Source organism: Mus caroli, chromosome 8, assembly GCF_900094665.2.
Source record: "Mus caroli chromosome 8, CAROLI_EIJ_v1.1, whole genome shotgun sequence".
Classification (NCBI taxonomy): Eukaryota; Metazoa; Chordata; class Mammalia; order Rodentia; family Muridae; genus Mus; species Mus caroli.
In genome coordinates, this window is record NC_034577.1 from 22,945,253 (window position 1) to 22,950,085 (window position 4,833).

The 4,833-nt window shown below is 40.6% G+C and overlaps 1 long non-coding RNA gene across 2 annotated transcripts; it reads right to left on the minus strand.

Moving 5' to 3' along the window:
• Positions 1-307: 307 nt before the first annotated feature.
• On the minus strand, positions 308-4,630 carry LOC110300804. 2 transcript variants are annotated; one of them, XR_002378635.1, is made up of 3 exons: positions 4,432-4,630; positions 3,316-3,366; positions 308-425 (listed from the first exon to the last, which is right to left on the minus strand). It is a non-coding gene; the product is annotated as an uncharacterized LOC110300804 (long non-coding RNA). The 2 variants fall into 2 exon arrangements; XR_002378634.1 differs by having other exon boundaries at positions 3,245-3,366.
• Positions 4,631-4,833: the final 203 nt, after the last annotated feature.

Below are 4,833 nucleotides of genomic sequence, written 5' to 3' on the forward strand. Positions count from 1 at the left end.
CCTCCCTCCCTCCCTCCCTTCCTTCCTTCCTTCCTTCCTTCCTCCCTTCCTTCCTTCCTTCCTTCCTTCCTTCTCCTCAACATTTCTTGTTATATAGCTCAGGATGACCTCAAACACACAATCCTCCTGCTTCCTCTTCCTGAGATCTAGGATCAGAGCCAGTGTTGCTCTGGATACATTTTCAAAGACCATATGAAAACTTAATGGCTAATTGAAGAAAACAAAGCATTAAAATACATCATATAATCAATATAGCCCTGTGAAGATGTTGACAGGGGAGTGGAGAAAGATGTTGCCCTACCTTCATATTCAACTGTAAAGGACCCCGTTTCTCTTTCCAACAGTCAGACATTGTGAGCAGGGAGTGGAGGAGAAGGGCTGTGACTTTGACTGGATTGAGAAGACCTTTCCTTGGTTCGTGGGAACTTTGAAAAAACATAAGTGACATATGTCTTGAAACAAATGAAAAGTGTGAGATAACTTTGGACTCCAGGTAGCACTCTACCCCCCAAAAAGATGAAAAGATAATACATAATGCTTCCACAGGGTTCAGATCTAAACCTTGACCATTCAGCTTATAAACATGGGACAAGCTAAAGGTTTCGGTACATGTCATGAAAAGGTTCTTGTCGTGGGAATGAATTCTCATCTTTTCATCAAGCAAAAATTCTTATTCAAAACACAGAAAATCTAAAAACCAATAGGGGAAAGAGTTGAAAGCATCCTGTCTTCTGAAAGACTAAGTGGAAATGGGTGAGGCATGGTTATACTACAACCTTGGAATAAGTCCCAGAACTTTAGAATATCTCTTGCTATATACATGGTTCTTTTGGGGGACAAAAATGTAAATCAAGCTAAAAAGACATAAAAACAAAGGGTCAGAGGGGGTGAAAACTGATGGAACAAATGTGTATATGTTTATATACATGTATATGCATGCTTACATGTACATGGCAGTTATTAATTTTGCTTATGTAGTATGGTCAAAACAATACAGCAAGTATTGCACTTGAAAGGCCAATAATCAGGTAGCTGCCTGATCCATGAAACTAGGTGTTGCAGCAGTTCAAACGTGGTGTCAAAGGCCTTGAGGATTCATGGAGAGCCACTGGTCCTCAGTCTGCATCGGAAGGCCAGCAAAGCTAGCTCTAATGACAGAGAAGAAATCAGCAGCAGTGAACAGGTGAAATCAACTTGGTAGCAAGAGGGAAGGTCATGTGAGCAAAAAGTGACTAATCATCGGTCTATGTCTCTTTTATCTGAGCTGCTACCAAAAGGTGCAGTCCAAATATGGAGTGGGTCTTCCCATACTAAATACAATCAAGAGAATCTCTCTGCTGAGACTTCCCGTGCAGATGTTATGTTATGACAAGCTGACATTTAAAAAACAAGTAACACACAAAGTATGCTATAGATGTCAGAAATTCATACCTGTGGAATCAAATCAAGAGAGCAGCTCCCTTGTGTTTTATAGGGATATAGAGGCCATGGGAAGTCTTCCTCTCCTGGTTCAGCAAAACTAACTCCCAGTAAGGACGTTGGATGCTATGATTAACGTAGACTGGGTAAAACGTAATCCAAGCCATAGCTGTGATAGGTGATAGCAGCCAAATGCCACAGAGACTCTACTGGTAAGGAGGCACAGGGACAAGCCAGTGATGTGGTCATTCATAGTGTCACTGCCCACAACATGATGAGTCTGAAACATGCCATGAGTTCATGAGGACTTCAAGGCCATGGTCCCTTGACAAAATTTGGAATGAAGACAAAGCATCACATGCCAATCATTAGTGCCAATAGGACTATGTTTCTCTCATGTCATTTTCATTAGAAGCATCTGCTTTGTTTCTTAATTGGGTTTGCTGCTAGAACCTTTAAGTCAAAGTCCTCCAAGCAATCAGTTCAGTAATGAGTTTTGGTGTTTAATGAATATATGTACTGTGCTTATTTGACATCTTCTTACAGGACATATTTCTTGCTGGACCAACCCAGGGTGGTTATAAATGTAGAGAATTGCATTGTTTTAGAACATCGGACACTGCCCTGTCTAATGCATTAAACTCTGCAGCTGTTTTTGACATTCCTATGTGAAGGCCATCTTGGAAAAAACAACAACATAGCCTGTAAGTGAGAGACTTAGGTGGAGGCTCAGTGATATGAGTTTGGATGGAGAACCAGGTCCCCGAGTGGGGCATGTCCAGACAGCTGCAGCTACTGGGAGTTATTGGTCCTACTACATTCCTTTCTGAGCTCAAGAGATAACCATTCTTAGCAACCTTGGGAGTCAAGAGCCCTACTACATTCTTTTCTGCACTTAGGAGACTCCATTTCTAAGGGTGCTAATCGCTCCTTTTCAGTAGTAGCAATTAATCAATGACTAGGTGTTCTCCATAAACCTCTCACCCAATCATGTAATGCCAAGTCCTGGAAACCACCCCCCACTCCTCCTCAACTCCAAGTTTTGGGTTTTTTCCTTTAAAACCCCCTTTCCCTAGACCTCATGGTCGATTTTTCCTCTCCTGTTGCATCAGTAAGGTGTACCGGTCCAAGCTCACAAGCTTGAGTAAAGACACTCATAACAAACTTAGAAGTTTGTTAACAGAGTCAAGTTAGGATTTCTTTAATCTCTAAAGAACCAGTGCAGACACTCCTTAAGTTGGGTCCATCACTCCAGTGCTATTGAATAACAGAGACTCTAGCCTTTACCTTTCTCATTTGTGTGGAATAAAAGTATAGGCGATAGTCACTCCAATCTTACAGAACCATTGTGAAGACTAAATTATATAATTTATATAACATTGGTTTCAGAAAAGCTCACACCTCATTATCATCCAATAAATGTTTACCATTCTCATGGTATTTTCACGGTGGAATTGCTTCCACACAAGAGTGAAATTTTACACCCACGATGTATAGTATCCTGCAGGAGCAGAGTCTGGTACGCTTGGAACTCAGAACTCAGCTCTGCCCTAAAGTGCTCAATAGCTGTTGGTCATCACTGCTGTCATTAGTAAAGCTCTTATTCCTGGAATACCAAGCCTCCTGCTCCTTATGAAGATGTTTATTGGGTTGAGCAGGGCGGGGGTGTGGATTTTTATTTTAAACACCTTTTTTTCTTAGAGTGGAGCAATGGAGCTTGATAGTATTGGGGTTTGTGATGCTGGCCTAGGGGCAATTATTCACTTCATCCCACCCACCCAGTGACAGCATAATAGGCTCGATTATCCTCAAATATAAAGTATACCCAGAGGAGAAGCATGAAATCCAACTCGCTTTTACACTCCCTCAGTTAATACCAGCACTGGTTATAATCACCAGGGTCAAGCTCTGCTCCTCAGGAATCAGATTCCAGCCAACGTCAGTCATCTATAAGAGAAGAATAGTGTTTGGCACAGAGCAACAAGGAACAGAATGCCACATCAGTGATTCTGTCTGAAGCACTCTCTGGGGCTTGATCCCACCAATTTCATATGCTACAAATGCTGCATATGCTACATATGCTATGAATGCTGAATGTTTCTCTGTCTGCTTTGACTCTCCCAGGCACTTGACCCTTTGGTCCCACAAGTTTTTTTGTTTTTGTTTTTGTTTTCTTTTTAATTTCCTGAGAAGTTTTAATATCTTAAATAACAGTGATAACGTAAGAAGGTTGCAAGTATCTTGCTAAGGTGTAAAGCATTACAGGTTCAGGCAAGTTAGACCTTAAAGAGCTCTCTGTGCTATCATTTCTAAGGAACTATATTGGGTTCTGGAGACCAATTAACCTAACCTGAAAATGGAGCCTTTGATTCTACTCACTGTATGGTGTTATTGTGGGCACCATGTAAGCTAGTGGGTTTCTGTGTATCTTATTGGAAAAAAAAAGAAAGAAAACAACCTACATGGCATCTGGAGAACCTGCAGCAATTTTATAGTAGGCTTGCATCAATTACAAATGTAAAATAACTTAGAAAACATGACATTTCACTAATAAGTTAAAGATGCTATTTGCCCAGTGTTGTATGTGTACATGGCTGTGAGTCTTTAGAATACACCATAAGATGCATGGATACATAAAAGTAAGAGTATGAGAATGTGATTTTATCACTGTATAATAAAGGCATTATAATAAAATTTTTAGCTTATCGGTTGCTATGTTTATCTTATATACACTTTGACAAATATTTTAAATAGGAAAAATAAAGTGGGGTTTTATTCATATGGATTGTATCCAATAATAAGAATGGAAACTAAGCCCTTCCATGCTGAACTATCTCATGTGCATCTCAGGAGATGATAACAGATAGCTCTTATGTAACTTTTCTTCATGTTTTTTTTGGTCAGGTGTATGTGCGTGTGTATGTGTGTCACATGTATGTTTAGGTACAGAGTATACACATGTGTGTAGGTTCATGAGTGTGTATGTGTGTGCACATGCACACAGATACATACCTGCAGAGGTGCACATGTACAGATGTGCAGTAGAGAACAGAAGACGGTTGTGCAGTCACTAAGGAGTGCTATGTTCTTCCTTTGACACAGAATCTGTCATTGCCCTGGAGGTTATCAATTAGGTTGGACCTGCTGACCAGTGACTCTCAGGGATCCTCATGTCTCCAACTCCCCTATGCTGCAATTCCAATTCCGACCATGCCAGCTGTTTAAAAATATTTTTAATTAGTTTTGTTCTTTGTCATGGTCATACATGAATGTAATATACTCTGATCACATTCTTCTCATACTGTGTCTCCTCTTCCTCCCATCCCTATCATACACGCAGCGTATCCCTAACAGTCCATCCCTATCATACACGCAGCGTATCCCTAACAGTCCATCCCTATCATACACGCAGCG